Raw genomic sequence first — 22,803 nt, forward strand, 5'->3', positions numbered from 1 at the left:
GCAGGTTGAAATCTCCCAACAGCAGAACCTCCTCTTTCCTTCCAAACTTTTGGATATCCACAATCAGATCCTTATCAAGGGGAGATCGTGCCTAACGAACTTACTGCACTTCTTCGAAGGAATTAACAAACGGATGGACAAAGGGGACCCCATAGACATCGTATATTTAGATTTCCAAAAAGCCTTTGACAAGGTACCCCATGAACGCCTACTTCGGAAACTGAAGAACCATGGGGTGGAAGGAGACGTACACAGATGGATCAGAAATTGGTTGGCAGGGAGGAAGCAGAGGGTAGGAGTGAAAGGCCACTACTCGGACTGGAGAAGGGTCACGAGTGGTGTTCCGCAGGGGTTGATGTTCAGACCGCTGCTATTCAATATATTTATAAATGATATAGAAACAGGGACAAAGTACGAAATAATAAAATTTGCAGACGACACCAAACTATTTAGTGGTGCTCGGACTAAAGAAGACTGCGAAGAATTACAAAGGGACCTGAACAAGCTAGGGAAGTGGGTGACAAGATGGCAGATGAAGTTCAATGTAGAGAAATGTAAAGTATTGCATGTAGGAAGCAGAAACCCGAGGTACAGCTATATGATGGTAGGGATGTTATTGACTGAAAGTACCCAAGAAAGGGACTTGGGGGTAATAGTGGACAAGACAATGAAGCTGTCGGCACAGTGCGCAGCGGCCGCTAAGAGAGCGAATAGAATGCTAGGTATAATCAAGAAGGGTATTACAACCAGAACAAAAGAAGTTATCCTAAACTAAACTAACTAAACCTTAAGTTTATACACCGCGTCATCTCCACAGGAGTGGAGTTCGACACGGTATATAAACCTTAAGTTTATATACCGCGTCATCTCCACAGGAGTGGAGTTTGACACGGTTTACAGGAATTAAAACAAGAAGGGAACTACGATGGAAAGAGAAAGAGAATTAGTAAACAGAAAGGAAATGGGGGACTTAGAATAATGGAGAGGGAGGGAGTTACATTTTGGAGAAAAGCCAAGTTTTCAGATGTTTTCTGAAGTGTTGGAGGGAGGACGAACTCCAAAGATGGGCAGTAAAGCTGTTCCACAGCTCGGTGATCCTGAAGAGGAGGGATGTTCCATGTTTTCCTGTTTGGGATATGCCTTTTAAAGAGGGGAAGGATAGTTTGAAATTTTGAGAGGATCTGGAGGAGTCAGGACTCAAGGAGAGCCAAGATAGTGGAAAGAGGGGAGGAAGGATGCCGTGGAGAGATTTGAAGGCTAGACAGGCGCATTTGTAGTGAACCCTGAGGGTGACTGGGAGCCAATGAAGCTTAGACAGAAGCGGGGAGACATGGTCGAATTTGCTTTTTGCGAAGATTAGTTTAGCTGCGGTGTTCTGAATCCGCTGAAGTCTGAGAAGACTTTTCTTTGTTAGGCTTAAGTAGATGGAGTTGCAGTAATCTAGTCTGGATAGAATAATGGATTGAACAAGGACAGCGAAATGTTGTTGGTGAAAGCAGGATCTGACTTTTCTTAGCATGTGAAGATTGAAAAAGCATTTTTTTACTAGGGAGTTGATGTGGTCGTTGAAGGACAATGAGGAGTCAATGATGATTCCCAGAACTTTGCTAGAGTGCTCAAGCTGCAGATTGGTGCCAGAGGATAGAGGGATGAGGGTGGGTAACTGATCTAGTTTTGGGCCGAGCCAAAGTAGTTTTGTTTTGGTCTCATTTAGTTTCATTTGAACGGTGCGAGCCCAGGATTGGAGATTTGTTATACAAGATGAGATGTTATCAGCGAGGTTGGGAGGTTAGAGTCGGTCTCAAGAAGGACAAGGATGTCGTCGGCGTAGGTGTAAAGTGTCTCCAAGGTGGATAGTTGGAGGAGTTTCAGGGAGGACATATAAACATTGAAAAGAATCAGGGATAGGGGTGAGCCCTGGGGGACTCCGCAGATTGGTTTCTAAGGGGAGGATGAGGTTCCATTCATGTTAACGAAGTAGGAGCGGGAACGTAAGAATTTTGAGAACCAATCTAAGACTGTGGAGTTTATGCCAATTTCAGAAAGTTGGAGGATTAGTATGTCATGATGGACAATGTCGAAAGCTGCAGAAAGGTCAAATTGAAGAAGGACAGCGAACTTGTTGCAGGAGTGAAGTTGTTGAACCTTTGAAATTAAAGAGGTTAAAAGGGATTCAGTGCTGAAGTTGAGTCTGAATCCATGTTGGTAGGGAAGGAGAAGGGAGAATCTCTCAAGATAGGACGAAAGTTGGGTGGCTATGATGGACTCCAGCATTTTGGTCAGGAGAGGAATGTTAGCTATTGGGCGATAGCTGGAAGGAGTGGCTGTTGTATCGAGCGATGGTGCGTCTACATCTGGAGTACTGCGTCCAATATTGGTCGCCGTACCTTAAGAAGGATATAGCGATACTCGAGAGGGTTCAGAGGAGACCATGAACTATCCTTCCATGATCAGATTAGCTCCGTAGTTAAAAACTGTTTTTACAAACTACGTCTCATTAGATCCTTAGCCAAAGTCTTAGAACCAAAAGCTCTTAATGTTCCGATTCATTCCTTGGTTATTTCCAGGCTGGATTACTGCAATACATGGCATAACTCAGAAAGAAATAAGAAAGTTACAAATTATACAAAATACTGCAATAAAAATTATTACTAACTCCAAAAACTACGATCATGTCATTCCCCTGTTACAAAAAGCGCACTGGTTACCAATTTCACATAGAATAATCTATAAAATTGCACTATTAACATTCAAAATTCAACAAACCAATACACCAACATTTTTACATCGTTATTTGATACCATATTCCCCAGCTAGATCTTTAAGATCAATAGATCAGCATTTGCTGACCATTCCATCTCTGAAAATTATAGGCACCAGAAGAGCAACAACTTTTTCAATCATAGCTCCCCAGCTATGGAACAAGTTACCAATTTATTTGTGTGGTGAAACTTCTTTAGAAAAATTTAAATGCATTCGAGTCATAAACAGGATAACTCTTTTCATCAACAATTTCAGGTTCAAATATTTATATCTAACCAGATCTATATATAGTTCACAATTTCTCCCTTTCATTTTTAGATCTTGTTTTATTTGTAAAACATTTTTAATTACCCTCCTGATGTTGTTTTTCCTTAAATGCTCTCTTACTTTCTTTAATAATTGTAGTTCAATCCTTTTTCCTTATGTATCACTTATTGATTGTGTACATCGAAGGTATGTTTGTCTGTTTAAATTGTTTTATATTGTCCTCCCCCTAAAATTTTTTTATTGTTATACGCATTGAAAATATTTGATATTGCTTTTATATCAAAATTTTAATAAACTTGAAACTTGATAAAAGGTATGGAAAACCTTTCATACACTGAGAGACTGGAGAAACTGGGGCTCTTTTCCCTGGAGAAGAGGAGAATTAGAGGGGATATGATAGAGACTTACAAGATCATGAAGGGCATAGAGAAAGTGGAGAGGGACAGATTCTTCAAACTTTCGAAAACTAAAAGAACAAGAGGGCATTCTGAAAAGTTGAAAGGAGACAGATTCAAAACCAATGCTAGAAAGTTTTTCTTCACCCAATGGGGAGTGGACACCTGGAATGTGCTTCCAGAGGGCGCTTCCAGAGTACGGTATTAGGGTTCAAGAAGGGATTGGACAATTTTCTGAAGAAAAAGGGGATAGAGGGGTATAGATAGAGGACTACTACACAGGTCCTGGACCCGTCGGGCCGCTACACGAGCGGATTGCAGGGCACGATGGACCTCTGGTCTGACCCAGCAGAGGCACTTCTTATGTTCTTAAAACAAAGTCAGTTTAAGTCTTACTACCTATTGCATACAGTATCTGCTTAACAAAGAAACCCAAGCAAGAAAGAGTTGAAGGTGTCCTGAAAGAAGGTGGATCACATCAGAATTTTAATGGATTTTGTTTACATCAGATCTAAAATGTAATTGAAAACCTTGTAAATAAATTAATTTAGGTCACATATCAAGAGAAAGAACCTCTAATATTTTATGGATATGCCCATTAATAGCCACACAGAGATGACAATTAACTTGCCTCATCAATTCTAATGAAAGTGCAAAGGCAAACACAGTCATTATGAATAGAGGATTCTAGAGAGGGAGTAAATTTGGGAAAGGAGTAGTCTAGTTAAAGTGTTAAGGAGAGAAGAATAGAAAGAGGAGTTGATACTCAAAGGCAGGAGAGTGTCTTGTTCAATTAAATTGCATTTGACAGTCCAGGAGCCAGTATTCAGCAGTATATTAAAATGGACAGTGGCACGAACTATCGGCTTTCACCACTACAACACTCGCAGGTTAGTGCTGGGGAACTCTAGAGTTGAGTCAGGAAGGAGTGCTCCGAGTTATGCAGGCACCAAAAATATTCGTCAATGTCCACATAACTAACCAATTGTGTAGGACTCAAAAGGCAGTCCTAACTTTGCCCATTTAGCTTTGCAGGGCACTGAATATCACTAAAGACCCAGGTAGTCAGTTCCAGTGCCCAAATAAGGCCTGGTACAGAATTCCCTGGTCTAATTTAGTCTGTGACGGTGACCATCATTGGCTGAATATTGACCTGAAAAGTGAACAGAATCCATTCCTAGAGCCTAAGGTATAAGTTTTTTATTCTGAATTTATCTTCCATTGGTTTTTGAAATACTAAATAAACTGTGGAAGAGAAGCTAGCACAGCAGCAGGTGAGAAAAGATACCCCTATTTGGGGATATTTAATGAATTGCCTGTATTTATGGACTAAGGCAGGTAGGTATGTGGGCAAAATATAAACAATACAGCAAAGAATTACAGGGCCTAGTAGCAGAATGAAACAGCATCATGAGGATAGATCCTCCTTTAAGGATACCAAAGGAAGAATGTCTGAACACACAGATCTTCAAGTTAGCAAATATGTTAAATGACTTTTCTCTTAAGGACAGCCCATTTCTCCAGCAGTATTCGTGTTCATGAGCTTTTGAAATTACTATGTGAATTCTCAAGTCTGAACAAAATTATAGCAGTTATTTTATACTACATTTTAATGTAATTTAAATTGAAAAACAGGCAGATATTCCTTTTAGCGTTTCACTTTTTATAAATACATGCAAAAGGTAACTCTAAAACAAGCAGTATGGTACTAACCGCACTGACTTCTTTTGTTTAGGAGGATCCATCCTCAAAATACATGATTCTGATGGCTGACCACCTGCACCACCTTCAGTGTCATCAATGTCATCATCATTGTCTATCATTTCAGTTATCTGGTAAGTGTTCCAGCCACATCATATATGTCAAAGATCTGGTATATCAATTGTAGCTGTAAAAAGAAAAAAACCCATCCTCCAGAAACAGGTACATATATTTTTATATCTAAAGAAAAAAAAACTATATACTGTAGATTACAAGAGATAACTGATGAAAATATTTTTTCCGTTTATCCAACAAATGCTTTTCTATATGGTTGAGAATATATGCTTCACTGTCACAGATCATTCACGCTGACTAAGATACAGTCTAACAAGAGCAAGTCACTGGATAACATGTATAAAGTGAAATTAAGAAGTGTACAAATCAGTACAGAGAAAAGTCATTCCTCTCTATAACCTCACTAAAATTTATCTCTTGCTTTCAGAGCACACCAAAACCCTTATCCATTCCACACATCACCTCACAGTCAGATTACCGTATTTTCACGTAGATAACGCGCACCCGTGTAAAACGCACACACGGGTATAGCACGCGAAAAACACAAATTTATGTACAGAAATTTTTATATACCGCGCACACCCTTATACCGCGCATGCTGCCCGACTCTCCTTTTGCCCGCCCCGACTCTCCTCTGGCCACCCCGACTCTCCTTTCGCTCGCCCCGACTCTCCTCTCCCCCATGAAGTCCTGTCCCCACCCTGAAAGCCTGATGCCCCCCCGACGTCCGATTCACCCCCCCCCAGGACCGCTCACACCCCGAAGGACCGCTCGCACGCACCCGCACCCCCACCCCGAAGGACCACTCGCACGCACTCCCACCCGCACCCCACCCCCACCCTGAAGGACCGCTCGCACCCCCACAGCCTCCTGACCCCCCCCCCATCATGTAGAAGCTCCTACTGGTGTCCTGCTGCTTCCTCTTGGCGGTCCCGACTCCCCGACACGATCGGGGCAAGAGGGCGCTCAAGCGAGCGGTCCTTCAGGGTGGGGGTGCGGGTGAGAGTGCGTGCGTGCGGTCCTTCGGGGTGGGGGTGCGGGTGCGTGCGAGCGGTCCTGCGGGGGGGGGGTGAATTGGATGTCGGGGGGGGGGGAACTATGTAAAAAAAAATTTGTGCAACGCACTCACGCGTATAACGTGCAAGGGTATGCGCGGTACGTAAAAACCACGTATAACGCGCGCGTTATATGCGAGAAAATACAGTACTGCAACTTGCTTCTCATAGGTCTGCCACTAAACCATCTCTCTCCCCTTCACAATTCTGCTACTTGACTTATATTCCACCAGTGTCACTATGCTCACATTAGCTTCTCCTCAAGTCACTTCACTGGCACCCTGTCCATTACTGCATACAGTTCAAACTCTTACTAGCCTACAAGTGCTTTCCCATTGCAGCTCCTCAGTACCTCTCCACTAATCTCTCCCTATACTCCTCTGGGAATACCATTCACCTCCACTGCCAACTTGAGACTCCATTCCCTTTATTTTGCTGCACCTTATGTCTGGAATAGACCTCCTGATCTATATGCCAAGCTCCTTCTCTGGTGTATCCAATTCTAGGCTAAAAGCCCACCTTTTTAAGGCTACTTTTAACTCATACTCATCTGTTTGGTATCCATGTCTGTTAGAATCATTCTTACCATAAGTAATTCCTTAATCTCTTACTTCAGGGGTGCCCAACACGTCGATACGCGATCGACCAGTAGCTCAGGAAGGCAACGCGGGTCGATCGCTGAGCCCATCCCGGGCTCCATGATAGACTCGTGTTGCCGTCCTGATCTACCGGGCCGATCAGCCTTCCTCTCCAGTGTTCTCTCTAGGGCCTTTTAGCTGGGCGGTCCGCCCAGCTGTCATCTGCTGCTGCCGCCGCTGCTGAACACTGCTCTAAAAACTGCTGTCGTGGTTTAGTAAAAAGGGAGGGGGGTATATTTGTCTATTTTTGTATGGTTGTTACTGAGGTGATAGTGCATCTGCTTTGACCTCTTTGAAAAACCCTGGAATAGGAATGATAATTAACATTTTCTAAGCGTACAGTGTGCGTTGTGTTTTTTATTTTTATTTTATTGTTGGTAGATCATTTTGACTTGGTCATTTTAAAAGTAGCTCGCAAGCCCAAAAAGTGTGGGCACCCCTGTCTTACTTGCTCCGTTTGTTTGTCTGTCTTTATTAGATTGTAAACTCTTGTCGAACAGGGGCTGTCTCATACATTAATGCAGTGTTTCTAAACTCGGTCCTGGAGTACCCCTTTACCCGTCAGGTTTTCAGGCTATCCACAATGAATATGCATGAAAGAAATTTGCATATAATGGAGGCAGTGTATGTAAATCAAGTTTATGCATATTCATTGTGGATAGCCTGAAAACCTGACTGGCAAGGGGGTACTCCAGGACTGAGTTGAGAACCACTGCATATGCGCTGCATATGTCTAGTAGCAATACAGAAATAAGTAGTAATAACTTGATTCTTGATGAATGAAGCAACATCCACAATGATCCAATCATATGTGATTCTGTAACAGAACATCTTTATGAAAAGCACTGTCCCCCTTTTTTGTAAACAGGATTTATCAAATACATGAATGTATAAGCCCCTCTTCACCTTTAAGCAGTACATTACTGACCCTGATTGACTGCTGGATCTCCAAGGAAGCAGAAACTTTGAAAGGCCTTGGCATGAACTGTGTACTGACTTTGCCATCCTCCTTTCCTAATTCTTACACCACACAAAGAAACCTGTGAAACAGCCACTACTGCCAAGATATCATATCAAGGAATAATTTGCCTAGGTTTTAGGCAGGAGCTAAGTTTATTAATTTAATTAAAGACAAAAAAAATACAAAAACAATGTGGCAAGTGGGACAAAATGAGGGTAAGGTTGGCAACAGTCTCTCAGGGACCTAAATTCATTGAAACCCTTCTTTGTTCTTCTTTTTCTCTATATCTTTATTGGATTTTCAAACTACAATTGTGCAACAAGTAATTCATATGCATAAAATATTACAAGACAAGCACAATAAACTTTCAGACATTAATGTACAATTATATTTCCCCCACCCTCCCACTTAATACAAAAACAACAAGACATTCTTATGGTCACTGAAGTGGTAAGAGTGCTTAGAAATTAACTGCCACTATCTTATCTAGCTTTTGGAACATGACCAATAACAGAACTAAATATAAAAGATAGATACAAAAGATGGACATCTCCAGCAGAACAAGGAGGACCCTCTACCATATATTCTGTCTCTACTCAGCTCATCACATCAACTGTCTACTCTGATCAACACTGGAACATGAGATTGAGTAGTACTAGCCATCCCTGCCTGTATCTTGAGAAAGTTCCAGCCCTGATCCTGCCAGTGGAGCCTGGTACACACTCATGGGAAACAAGTAACAGTTATTTGTATCTAGAGAAGGAAGTGTTTCATACATTTTCTAATTGGTGAGCTTTCTAGCATTGATAAAAGAACTGGTTTTGTTCATGCTTTGATCATATTTCTCATTTCTTTCTATAAATAAAGTCCTTGTTATTGTTCTGTTTCATATAGTTAATCTATAAGATAAGGGGTAGAACTCAATTGTTTATAAGAGATGTGATATAAGAACCACCATAATAAATCCATGGTGACATCCAACAACTTCTGCTGATGTAGAATGTGGCTCTTAATGGAGAATTTCCTTAAGAGTAGAACAATGTGCAGGTCTCGATGCAATGTTCGTGGCCAAGGCACTGTATACACCAGTTATGTGGGTTGGTGATAAGAGATCATGCATTGGCACCTGCCACACTTTTTAAACCCAGTTAATGGGCAGGACATGGATGGGAAAACCGCCTCAGCTAAATCAAAACTCAAAGGCTGAGGCAAGAAGGGAGGCCCCACTTTCAAAACACCCGAAGGCAAAGACCAGGAAGAAAATATGTTTTTTAGTTTGGGGGGGGGGGGTTGTTTGTTTGTTTTTTAAGAGAAATAAAAAAGGAAGAAAGAAATGAAGAAAAAAAAAATCACACGCACAAGCGGGAAGGCAAAGGCTAAAATGAAGAACATTGAAAAGCATGACTTCTTAGCTCCATGGAAAACTAAGAACCGAGGAGCTGCACGCCTACATCGGGCGGGAAGGCACTCGCTCATGCGCGGTGCAATCAATCGTGAACTCTCTAAAGTTCTTAAAAGTGCCAGTACACTTGTAGAGCTGTCCATACCTGGGCCCCATGGATGATGTCACCCACATGTGAGAATATGCTGCCTGCTTGTCCTGGGATAAAAAGTGGTACTGAATTTAGGAAAAACTGAGATTGTGAGGATAGGGAGATCAAATTTTTTACTAGTTATATCTATCAATCAGCAGGTGGAGACATGAAGAGCTGAGAGATATAGGACCTAGCCAACCCCCCTAGACGAACAGAAGGAATAATAAAGGAGACTAACTACCCTTAAACACACTCAACTTCCCTGTACTCTGCATGCTTATATGTCTGCAAAATATCACTAGGAAGCTCGGTAGTGAGTGCAAGCAGGCAGAGCTACTCAGAACAAGTAATCCATAGCTCCCCACACCACAACTCTAACTATCCATCTAGGACTAATGGAAAGAAAATGATCAGGTAAGAAAATCAGTCTGTACATTCAACAACCCCACAATGTGGATCACTGACAAGCACAAAAGATGCTTTTCCACCCAGGACATAAGGTGGGCTGCTTCAGCCACTAGCCGCAAGCCCCACCTTGTTTGTTGACATATGCCACAGCCGTGCTGTCCAAAAACACCCTGAACTGAGCAAACTGCTGCAGGGCTAACAAAATCGCCCTGTACTCCTATAGACTGACAGGCCAAGTTGCCTCTGTTAGAGATCAGAGCCCTTGGACCAGATGAGACAGGTAAAGAGCTTCCCAGCCCAAGAGACTGGCATCCATTATTACCACTTCCCAGTGCTGAACCAGAAATGGAACTCCCTTTGACAGATTATTTGCCACTATAGCTGAAAAAAGTGTTATTTTATTTTGTTGTGTCAATTTGCAGAAACAGCACAGTTACTTACCGTAACAGGTGTTATCCAGGGACAGCAGGCAGATATTCTTAACGTATGGGTGACGTCACCGACGGAGCCCCGGTACGGACCTTTTTAACTAGAAAGTTCTAGTTGGCCGCACCGCGCATGCGCGAGTGCCTTCCCGCCCGACGGAGGAGTGCGTGGTCTCCAGTTAGGATAAGCCAGCTAAGAAGCCAACCCGGGGAGGTGGGTGGGTCGTAAGAATATCTGCCTGCTGTCCCTGGATAACACCTGTTACGGTAAGTAACTGTGCTTTATCCCAGGACAAGCAGGCAGCATATTCTTAACGTATGGGTGACCTCTAAGCTAACAGAGAGGGAGGAGGGATGGTTGGCCATTAGGAAAATAAATTTTGTAACACAGATTGACCAAAGTGTCCATCCCGTCTGGAGAAGGCATCCAGACAGTAGTGAGTAGTGAATGTGTGAACTGAAGACCAAGTGGCCGCCTTGCAGATTTCCTCAATAGGAGTGGAACGGAGGAAAGCCACAGAAGCAGCCATAGCTCTGACCCTGTGGGCCGTGACAGGTCCTTCCAGTGACAGGCCGGCCCGAGCATAACAGAACGTAATACAGGCAGCAAGCCAATTGGACAGCGTTCGTTTAGATACAGGGTGACCCAGACGATTAGGATCGAAGGTCAGAAAAAGTTGAGGAGAGGAGCGGTGAGCCCTGGTACGGTCAAGGTAGTACGCCAGGGCACGCTTACAATCCAGCGTGTGAAGAGCCTGTTCCCCAGGATGAGAATGGGGTTTAGGGAAGAAAACAGGCAGCACGATGGACTGGTTGAGGTGAAAGGCTGAAACCACCTTAGGAAGGAATTTAGGATGGGTACGCAGAACCACCTTGTCATGGTGAAAAACAGTGAACGGTGGATCGGCGACCAGTGCATGTAGCTCACTAACCCTCCTGGCAGAGGTGATGGCAATGAGGAAAAGCACCTTCCATGTGAGAAGTTTGAGCGAGGTAGTAGCCAGAGGCTCAAAAGGAGGTTTCATGAGGGCTGACAAAACCACATTGAGGTCCCAGACGACTGGGGGAGGCTGAAGAGGTGGTTTGATATTGAAGAGGCCTCTCATGAACCGGGAAACCAGAGGATGAGCCGTGAGGGGTTTTCCAAGGATAGGCTCATGAAACGCAGTGATGGCACTGAGGTGGACTCTGATTGAGGTCGACTTGAGGCCAGCGTCGGAGAGAGAGAGCAAATAGTCCAGTACAGTTTCCACCGCCAGAGAGGTGGGATTGTGATGATGAAGAAGACACCAAGCGGAGAACCGGGTCCACTTCTGATGGTAACATTGGAGTGTGGAGGGTTTCCTGGAGGCATCCAAAATGCGACGGACTGGCTGAGACAGGTTTTCTGGAGAGGTCAGCCCGAGAGAAACCAAGCTGTCAGGTGGAGCGAAGACAGATTGGGATGTAGTAGAGACTGATGTTGCTGTGTAAGAAGAGTAGGAAACACAGGTAGAGGAATGGGATCCCTGGAACTGAGCTGAAGCAGGAGGGAGAACCAATGTTGTCTGGGCCACCGAGGGGCGATGAGAATCATGGTGGCCCTGTCCTTGCGGAGCTTGAACAGGGTCCGCAACATCAGAGGAAGTGGAGGGAAGGCATAGAGGAACCGATCCGTCCAGTCGAGTAGGAATGCATCCGGTGCCAGACGATGAGGAGAGTAGAGTCTGGAGCAGAACTGGGGCAGCTGATGGTTGTGAGGAGCTGCAAAGAGGTCCAGCTGTGGAGTGCCCCATCGAGCAAAGATGGAGTGGAGAGTGGGAGGATCCAGGGTCCACTCGTGAGGTTGAAGGATGCGGCTGAGCTGGTCGGCCAGGGAGTTCTGTTCGCCCTGGATATAGACTGCTTTGAGAAAAAGATTGTGGGCTGTGGCCCAGGTCCAAATTCGGAGGGCCTCCTGACAAAGGAGACGAGATCCGGTGCCGCCTTGCTTGTTGATGTAGTACATGGCGACTTGGTTGTCCGTGCACAGGAGAAGAACCTGAGGATAGAGAAGGTGCTGGAAGGCCTTGAGAGCATAAAACATGGCTCTGAGTTCCAGGAAATTGATGTGATATTGACGCTCCTGAGGGGTCCAGAGTCCCTGGGTGCGTAGATCCCCTATGTGAGCTCCCCATGCATAGGGGGAGGCATCTGTGGTGATGATCATGGAATGAGGGGGCGGATGAAGAAGGAGGCCCCTGGAAAGATTTGAGGAGTTCAACCACCATTGAAGAGAGTGCTGAAGAGATGATGTCACAGAGATGGGATGAGAAAGAGGATCCCTGGTCTGCGACCATTGGTTGGCGAGGGTCCATTGCGGTATCCTCAAATGGAGTCGCGCCAGAGGAACCACATGGACTGTCGAGGCCATGTGACCCAGAAGAATCATCATTTGGCGAGCAGGGATGGATGGTTGGATGAGCACCTGTCGACAGAGGTGAAGCAGTGGCCGGTGCCGGTCGGCAGGAAGGAACGCTCTCATGGAGTTGGTATCGAGAAGTGCTCCGATGAACTGAAGGCGCTGCGTGGGAAGCAGATGCGACTTGGGATAATTGATCTCGAACCCCAAGAGATGGAGGAAAGAGATGGTGTGGTGAGTGGATTGCAGCACAAGTGGAGCGGTCGTTGCTTTCACCAACCAATCGTCCAAGTAGGGGAACACTTGAAGGTTGTGGGACCTGAGACAGGCCGCTACCACAATCAGGCACTTGGTGAACACCCTGGGCGAAGATGCGAGACCAAAGGGAAGCACCTTGTACTGATAGTGGTGATTGAGTATCTGGAATCGGAGGTAGCGACGTGAAGCCTGATGGATTGGGATGTGAGTGTAGGCCTCCTTGAGGTCCAGGGAACATAGCCAGTCGTGTTGAGACAGAAGAGGATAAAGTGTGGCAAGTGAGAGCATTCTGAACTTTTCCTTGACCAAACACTTGTTGAGGTTCCTGAGGTCGAGGATAGGACGAAGATCTCCTGTTTTCTTGGGTACCAAGAAGTAGCGGGAGTAAAATCCCTGACCTCTTTGGTCTGGTGGAACTTCTTCGATGGCATTGAGAAGGAGGAGGGATTGGACCTCCCTGAGGAGGAGAGGAGTTTGGGAGGAGTGAGAAGCAGACTCTACGGGAGGATGGTCTGGAGGAAGAGTCTGAAATCTTAGTGAGTATCCGTGACGGATGATGTTTAGAACCCACAGGTCTGATGTGATGGCCTCCCAGCGTCGTAGAAAGATGGTGAGGCGGCCCCCGATAGGTTGAGGCAGAGGCAGCGAGGGTTGGAGACTGGCTATGCCCTGGAGAAAAGAGTCAAAAGGGCTGAGGAGGCTTAGTTTGAGGGAGAGGCTTAGCTGTCTGGTGAGATTGCGAGCGAGCCTGAGAGTGTTGTTGCTGTTGTTGGCGAGGCCGACGAGATTGCTGTTGAGGAGGATTCAGCGGCCTAGCAGAAAAGCGACGTTGGTAAGAAGACTGAGGTCTGTATGGTCGTGTCGGCGGAGTCTTCTTTTTAGGCTTAATGAGGGTGTCCCATCTGGTCTCGTGAGCCGAAAGTTTTTGTGTGGTGGTATCTAGAGACTCCCCAAAAAGTTCATCACCAAGACAGGGCGCGTTGGCAAGGCGGTCTTGGTGGTTGACATCCAGGTCAGATACTCTCAGCCAGGCAAGGCGTCGCATAGCAATTGCCAGAGCAGAGGCACGGGAGGAGAGCTCGAAGGAGTCATAGATTGAGCGTACCATGAACTTCCTGAGCTGAAGGAGGGTGGAAATTTGTTGTTGAAACAAAGGGACCTTGCGTTCAGGGATGTACTTTTGCAGAGCAGAGAGTTGTTGTACCAGATATTTCATATAAAAAGAAAAATGAAATGAATAATTGTTGGCTCTGCTAGCCAGCATGGCATTCTGGTATAGGCGCTTTCCAAATTTATCCATTGTTTTACCCTCTCTGCCAGGAGGGGTGGAGGCATAGACACTGGAACCATGAGATTTCTTGAGAGTGGATTCTACTAGGAGGCTCTCATGTGGCAACTGGGGTTTATCAAATCCCGGGATAGGGATGACCCTGTATAAACTGTCCAGTTTCTTAGGGGCACCTGGAACAGTAAGGGGGTTCTCCAAGTTTTTATAAAACGTCTCCCGCAGAATATCATGGACGGGGAGTTTGAGAAATTCCTTGGGAGGTTGGTCGAAGTCCAAGGCTTCTAAAAAGGCCTGGGACTTCTTAGAGTCGGACTCGAGTGGGATGGAAAGAGCCCCAGACATCTCCCGAAGGAATTTTGTAAATGAGGACTGCTCGGGCTTGGAGGTGGATTCAGCCATGGAGGGTTCCTCATCAGTGGAAGAGGCACCCTCCTCGGTACCGAGGGGGGATTGCTCCCATAAGTCAGGGTCCCTGATGGCCGGCTCAGCATGGCGGGTTTTAGAAAGGGACTTGCCAGATCTCATGGATACGGTGCCGGGGGATGAAGACCGGTGCCGATCTCTGTCCCGGAAGGAGTGGTGTCGATCCCGGTCCCGAGACGATCGATGTCGATCTTGGGTTCGGGATGGGTCCTCCGCCGTGCAGGTCTGTAATGTAGGCTGTGCCGATAAGACCGGCATCGAAGTATTCATCGGTACCGAGGGGGTGGCCACTGGCGTAGTGGTGCGAGGCTCGGGCCGGACCGGTACCGGAAGGAGCGGTGCCAGCAGGGTTGGGAGCAGTTCCTGAAGCTGGTGCTCGAGTTGCTCCTGTAATTTAGTTTGGAGGATGGCCGAGATACGGTCCTCCAATGGGGGCACCGGTACCGTTTTACTTTTCTTCGGTACCATAGGTGCCGCTCTACGCTCCGGTGATGAGGAGGCCGATGAAGAGGCACTCACCGTTATCGGAGCGGAGCGCTTACGGGACTTGCGGGACGTCGGAAGGACCGGTGTCACCGCCGTGGCTGGAGGGCGCTCAAGGGAAGTGGAAGGCTTCTTAGCTGGCTTACCTGGCGCCATCGACCCCGCAGAAGGATCAGGTGGTGTCGATGTTGACGGTGCCGATTTCGGCGGTGCCGTCGACGTCGGGGTCGGATCCATAGCAGAACCGGTGCCGAAGAGGAGATTCTGCTGAATTTGTCTATTTTTAAGTGTGCGTTTTTGAAGAGTCGCGCAGCGGGTGCAGGTGTCAGCCCGATGTTCCGGACCCAAGCACTGTAGGCACCAGTTGTGTGGGTCCGAAAGGGAAATCGGGCGTGCACACCGCTGGCACTTCTTAAAACCCGGCTGAGGGGGCATGAAGGGGAATACGGCCTCAGCGAAATCAAAGTCGGAGGCTTGTATGATGGCAACAGGCCCCGCCGGGGCCTGTTGAAAAATAAAGGAAAAAATAAAGTTGTTTTTTTTTTTTTTTTTTGTAAATTAGACAGAAAGGAAAAACCCGAAGGAAAAAAGCAGAAAAAATCAAAATAACGCGAGCGGGAAGGCAAAAAAGGAGTGTTCAACAGCCGTTGAATACCACATGCGTCTTCTTCGCTCCGCGGAAACGAAGAAACTGGAGACCACGCACTCCTCCGTCGGGCGGGAAGGCACTCGCGCATGCGCGGTGCGGCCAACTAGAACTTTCTAGTTAAAAAGGTCCGTACCGGGGCTCCGTCGGTGACGTCACCCATACGTTAAGAATATGCTGCCTGCTTGTCCTGGGATAAAAAATTTTCTGTTTTTGACATTGTTTCAGATCATTGATTAAACCATCATTCTCTTGGTTTGGCTAAGAACTTTTCAGTACCCCTCCATATAAGCCGAGGCAATAGCCTCTTTAATCCAGCAAGCAAATTGTCACTTTTGAGGTCACATTAACCCAATTCAGCCTTGACAGAAAGCAAAAAGGTGATTCAAACAATGAAAATCATTGGTCACTTGCAGATATTGAAACAGTACTTGAAGGAACTTCAAGAAATTGGACTAATCAAAATATCCTACTTCTTAAATTCCTCCTGGAAAAAAAAAAAAAAGGTTGATTGAAATAAAATGAAAATGCAGACACCGCTTTCATAAGAAAAGGAGTAATTGTGCGATGGTCACTCCTGCCTCAGAACAATGGAGGAAAGGATTTCTACAGGATAATGCTTAGCTCAGAAATCCTGTGTGCAGATAAAATTGTGATAAGGAAAACAGAATTTAAGGTAAGGTCTTTCAAAGTAGCCTTCCTCAGAGGCGTAAAGGGTGCCTTCTGCAAGGATCACAGAACCAAGTTAAGACTGCAATCAGGGCAAAGATGTTTAAGAGAAGACTTAAGCCTATTAATCCCTTTTAAGAAATGAACTACATCTGGAAAAGCAGCTAAGGAGGAATAAAAAATCTCTGTGTGTCTCCATGTGAAAATGTGAGACTCATGGGTAAGCACTGATCTTCAGAGGCTGAAGGACCAAATCAAATTGTCCTCCTTTATGACTATGAAATAGATCAGGGGTAGGAACTCCGGTCCTCAAGAGCCGTATTCCAGTCGGGTTTTCAGGATTTCCCCAATGAATATGCATTGAAAGCAGTGCATGCACATAGATCTCATGCATATTCATTAGGGAAATCCTGAAAACCCGACTGGAATACGGCTCTTGAGGACTGGAGTTCCCTACCCCTGAAATAGATGGACCCTGGACAGTGTCACTTTATCAACTGACACTTGAGCACTGATCTACAAAGAGACACCACATAGGCATCTGAAATAGATGGACCCTGGACAGTGTCACTTCCATCAACTGACACTTGAGCACTGAGCTACAAAGAGACACTACATAGGCATCTGAAGACCAAAGACCCACTGGTTTGATGTTATTTGGGACAAATCCAGTGCAAACGCTCACCAATAAGCTGATGCCCCTTATCTCATTAAGAAGTGTGGGTATACCCAAAAACAGAGACTACACCATCTCTTAACATTTTGGCTCCAAGAACAATGAACTATTCACTAGTACCTGGAAGACTGCTTCTCTAGTCTGTACTGCCTAGAATCCTTCAAACACCATCAACTTTAGTCTGCTTACCTTATCCTTGGTAGACAGATCAAAAGGAGCGGTGACCCCAGCCTAGAGAAGATCCCGGACTCTAAGGAGCAATTGGTCCTTGAGAAAAGAGATCTACTGCCTGAAATGGGAGACATAACCAGACAACATCCATAACTGTGACATGCCTAGCAAACAGCAAATGCATCTGAGACGCACCCGGCAGCGATGCAGCGACTATCCACATCCTGAGAAGGCGGCAGTTTAATCTGAATGTAGAGGCACACCAAGCAGGCATCCAGAGCAGAGCTGCACCTTCAAAGAGGGAGACATACTAAGCAGGCATCCACAACAGCATGTGTAGGCATCCAAAGATACATGCTAGGCAAGTATCCAAGGTGGAGAACCACAGCTGAAGATGGAGACATGCAAAAGTCCATAGTCTGTTATTAAAACATGGGGGAAGCCTCTGCTTGACCTGGATCGGTAGCATGGAATGTTGCTACTCTTTGGGTTTTCAGTGTAATAGATGTGTCATTCTGGTCAAGTGAGACATACAAAAGCAGTCCCAAAAATCTAGGGTGGGCTGACTGTGCCAGCATGTAATACTGACGAACCAAAAGAGAGTCCTCTCTTGCCACAATGTTGTAAAACTTTGCAAACGTGTGTAGAGTGGACCAAGTCACAGCTCAATAAATCTCCACTGGAGAGACTGCCCTAGCCTCTGTTCACGACGAAGCAACACTTCTAGTCGAATGTACCTTAACAGAAACAGGGAACCGTTTCCCACAAACGGCTGACAAAATGGCTGTACAGATTCATCTGGAAATCGGCCCTGGAAGCAGGTGTGCTTCGCTTATTCGAATAAGTCAGCACAAACAAATGGACAAAGTCTAAACTCATTGGTGATGTCCAGATAAAGAAGCACTCTTCTCACATCCAACCTATTCAAATGAGGTCCTGTTTCTTAGAACCTATGGACTGGAATACAAGTAAGGGAACTTCCTGATGTAACATGAAACACTAAAACCACCTTTGGCAGAAAAGGATGAACAGTGTGTAGGGAGACTCCAGTTCCCGAGATTTTAAGGAAAAGTCTCTCTACAAGAAAGAGTCGAGTAGAGAATGACACGGGGACATTTTGTTCCATCCCCATGGGAACCTATTTTCCCATCTCTGCCCCATTCCTGCAAGCTCTGTCATCTGCACAAGCCTCAAACACTTTAAAATCCCAAGTGTTTGAGGCTTGTGCAGTTAAGGCAGAGCTTATAGGAATAAGGCAGGGACAGTGACAAAGCTCATAGGAATGAGACAGGGAAATTGAGTTCCTGCAAGAACGGGGAAAAATTTGTCCCAGTGTCATTCTCTAGTCTGGAGCTCCTAGACTCGTCTCAAGTCACCGGTAGCAGAAAAAACACCTTTACCATCAAGTCCAAGAGGGATGCTTCTTCCAGTGGCTTTAATTGATGTTTGGTGAGACCTTGCATAACCATGTTAAGGTCCATCAGTGGTCTGATGCAGAGAGCACCCTTCAAACATCTGGTGATGACTAGATGAAATGCCAGCTTAGGTTTGTAGTCTCTAGCCCTGCAGCAAGAGTGCCCTGCTACTTAGGCCCGAAGAGAAGCCATGGTAAGGTCCTTGTCAAGGCCAGCTTGCAGAAAAGCCACCAGCACTGAAACTGGAGCTGAAAACTGCTCCACACGTTCTTGGGCACACCAATGCTGGAAGTCTTCCACACTTTAGCGTAGGCAGATCCTGTGATCGTCGGCTTAGACCTAAGAAGTGTTGTATAATCACTTCTGAATGACCTTTGCGCTCTAATGCTTTTGCATTCAACAGCCATGCCGTAACAGCAAAGTGATCTGGATTCTCCATGCATACTGGACCCTGTGAAAGGAGGTTTGGAAGCATCTGCAACCGGAGGCCTTGGCCTGATCGAAGACACATCAGATCTGCATGTCATGGCCACCATAATGACCTTTTCCTGATGAGAGGCAATCCATGGAAGGCTGTGGCCTATCAGGGATCATGGAGGAAAGACATGCAACAGGAGGCCCCGAGGCCAAGGCTGGACTAGAATGTCTAGACCCTCGCTTCCTGGCTCAAATCTTCCATTGAAAGAACCCGTCTGTTTTCTTGTTCTCCACTATCACCACAAGGTTGAAGTGTGGATGACCCGAGTGCTGAACAATGGCCTGAAATGCCGCCATTGACAGAATCCACTCTTCCGGATCCAAGGTCTGTCTGCTGAAGAAGCTGGCCTGAATACTATCCATACCAGAGGTCTGCATGGGGATCACGGGACTCCTGCGGGGTTCCCCCTGAGCTATACGGGACTCCCATGGAGACTCCCCAAGGTCCACGGAACTCCCACGGGGGACCCCCCCCAAGGCCCACAGGGATAGAACCGGGGTTCCTGAGGCCTACCTAATGCTCCGTCAATCCACTTTAAATTTAATGAAGAAACCGGTCTGGGTGTGGCGCCACAGCGAGAACAGCCATGCTGAGCAGTGAGCTCACCAAGTATGCACACGTCACACACTGGGAAGAAATGCTGCTGATTGGTCGGGAAGCATCACATGCAAGGCTAGGCGGAAAGACAGCCTTAACTGAGTGAGCCGCCCGATCCACCCAAAGGCCCCGACCGAGAGAGACCTGAGGAGGACACGAAGCCTTCAGAGGAGGAGGAGATCAGACCCAAGGAGGACCCCCGAGCTGTGGAGGACTCGGCCCCCAAAGGCCCCGATTGAAAGACCCGAGGAGGAAATGAAGCCCAAAACTATTAGAGACCCGAGCCGAGGAGGACTGTCACCCGAGCTAATCCCCACAAAAGCCCAGACTAAGAGAGGAGAAGGAGGAGACTGGAGTAAACATTAACACTGCATTGTGATAGATCAAGTATGAGAAATAAAAGTCCTGGTACATCAGAACACACAAGGCTAAAGTTAAGGCGACTCCTCGGCTTTCCATTAAATTTTATCGAAGGCACCTGAACCTGTTGCAGTTGAAATATTGATACATATGCTGGTAATGGTTAACCTTTGTCCCTCAGTGATTCTTTTCAGCAGAGAACTAAGCATTAAGGAATTTGTTTTTTTTTTAACCTTACAATGTAAGTACTATCTCCACATCTATCTCAGCCTAAAAGGAAAGGAAATCCATTTCTGGTTTTATTTCTACAGTGTTGAAGTACTTGCTGACCCTTGCTGTGGCTGGTGGGGATCCTGCAGAGGACTTCCTCTAGAGACGTTGGCAGCATCCATGACCCACAGAGGTGCCAGCATCTGTGACTCAGGGAGGCTACTGCTGCCTGCCAAGCTTGGCAAAAGGGAGCCCCGGCCAACTGCAGAGGAAGTCCTCAGCGGACAGCTTGGGGGTCCTCATCAGCTGAGTATTTATATTTTATATTTACATTAGAGGCTCAGGTAGAAACCCATTTACAAAGTATGTATTCTTCCCAATTAATATTTCCAAATTAATAAAGTGTCTTTGCTTATTTGTACATGGGTCTCAACCAGAGCCTTTAACTCAGTAGCATAAATAAATGAAATAACTACTTCTGAAGTTTATAGGGATGGATTTGATTTCTGTCCCAGCGCAACTCTATTGGAGACCCTGCAGGCCCAAATGACCCAACAGGCAGGAAAAATTGATGACCTGGAGAATCATGCCCGCAGGGGAAATTTATGATTTCTCGGTGTACTGGAATTGGTGTCAGACAGTGGCGTACCAAGGGGGAGGGCGGTCCGCCACGGGTGCACGGCTTGGGGGGATGCACAGCCGGCCAGGTCCGGGTCCTCCTGCCCTTCCTTTCCTCCGGCCCGCCGCTACAATCCTACCTCCCCCCACCGACAAGAAGTCTTTCCGACGTCAATTCTGACGTCGGAGAAGACATTCCGGACCAGCCAGCCAGGCCCTGAACGTCCTCTCCGACGTCAGAATTGACGTCGGAAAGACTTCTTGTTGGCAGGGGGAGGTAAGATTGCAGGCGCGGACCGGGGGAAAGGAAGAGAGGTGCTTTCCCACCCACCCCCCGCGGCAGGGAGGGCAGGATGTAGGCAGGCAAGCTGGCTGGCTTTAGCGCAGCAGGGAGATAGGTAGACAGGCAGGCTGGCTTTGGGGGTGGCCAAAATCTGGAAGGGAGTGGGGGGACATAAGGAGGCACTGGGGGCACCATGGACACGGGACGGAGGCACTGGGGGCACCATGGACACGGGACGGAGGCACTGGGGGCACCATGGACACGGGACGGAGGCACTGGGGGCACCATGGACACGGGACGGAGGCACTGGGGGCACCATGGACACGGGACGGAGGCACTGGGGGCACCATGGACACGGGACGGAGGCACTGGGGGCACCATGGACACGGGACGGAGGCACTGGGGGCACCATGGACACGGGACGGAGGCACTGGGGGCACCATGGACACGGGACGGAGGCACTGGGGGCACCATGGACACGGGACGGAGGCACTGGGGGCACCATGGACACGGGACGGAGGCACTGGGGGCACCATGGACACGGGACGGAGGCACTGGGGGCACCATGGACACGGGACGGAGGCACTGGGGGCACCATGGACACGGGACGGAGGCACTGGGGGCACCATGGACGCGGGACGGAGGCACTGGGGGCACCATGGACACGGGACGGAGGCACTGGGGGCACCATGGACACGGGACGGAGGCACTGGGGGCACCATGGACACGGGACGGAGGCACTGGGGGCACCATGGACACGGGACGGAGGCACTGGGGGCACCATGGACACGGGACGGAGGCTCTGGGGGCACCATGGACACGGGACGGAGGCTCTGGGGGCACCATGGACACGGGACGGGGGCTCTGGGGGCACCATGGACACGGGACGGAGGCTCTGGGGGCACCATGGACACGGGACGGAGGCACTGGGGGCACCATGGACACGGGACGGAGGCACTGGGGGCACCATGGACACGGGACGGAGGCACTGGGGGCACCATGGACACGGGACGGAGGCACTGGGGGCACCATGGACACGGGACGGAGGCACTGGGGGCACCATGGACACGGGACGGAGGCACTGGGGGCACCATGGACACGGGACGGAGGCACTGGGGGCACCATGGACACGGGACGGAGGCACTGGGGGCACCATGGACACGGGACGGAGGCACTGGGGGCACCATGGACACGGGAAGGAGGCACTGGGGGCACCATGGACACGGGAAGGAGGCACTGGGGGCACTACGGACTCGGGACAGAGGCACTATGGACACAGGACAGAGGCACTGGGGGCACTAAGGACATGGGAAGGAAGGAGGGAGGGAATAGAAAGGGACAATTGTTGGGCCTGAGTGCAGAAAGAAAGAAATGAAAGACAGGATACACAGTCAATTAATAGATAGAAACATAGAAACATAGAAATTGACGGCAGAAAAGGGCTATAGCCCATCGAGTCTGCCCATACCAATGACCCACTCCCTGACTTTTACTCCCCTATTGATCCCATGTGAATATCCCATTTTCTCTTAAAATCTGACACGCTGTTGGCCTCAATCACCTGCTGAGGCAGCTCGTTCCAATGATCGACCACCCTTTCGGTGAAGAAGTACTTTCTAGCATCA

The 22,803-nt window shown here is 47.6% G+C and overlaps 1 protein-coding gene across 10 annotated transcripts in view; it reads right to left on the bottom strand.

Moving 5' to 3' along the window:
• LCOR (ligand dependent nuclear receptor corepressor) overlaps positions 1-22,803 on the bottom strand; it is a 277,489-nt gene that overhangs the window by 217,215 nt on the left and 37,471 nt on the right. The window contains exon 4 of one of the 10 annotated variants that reach the window (XM_033943081.1): positions 5,139-5,313. The exons of the other annotated variants lie outside the window; for them this stretch is intronic. The gene's annotated coding sequence lies outside the window, so the exon portion shown is untranslated. The remainder of the gene's footprint in view (positions 1-5,138; positions 5,314-22,803) is intronic. 10 annotated transcript variants of the gene reach the window in all.

Source organism: Geotrypetes seraphini, chromosome 4, assembly GCF_902459505.1.
Source record: "Geotrypetes seraphini chromosome 4, aGeoSer1.1, whole genome shotgun sequence".
NCBI classification, from domain to species: domain Eukaryota; kingdom Metazoa; phylum Chordata; class Amphibia; order Gymnophiona; family Dermophiidae; genus Geotrypetes; species Geotrypetes seraphini.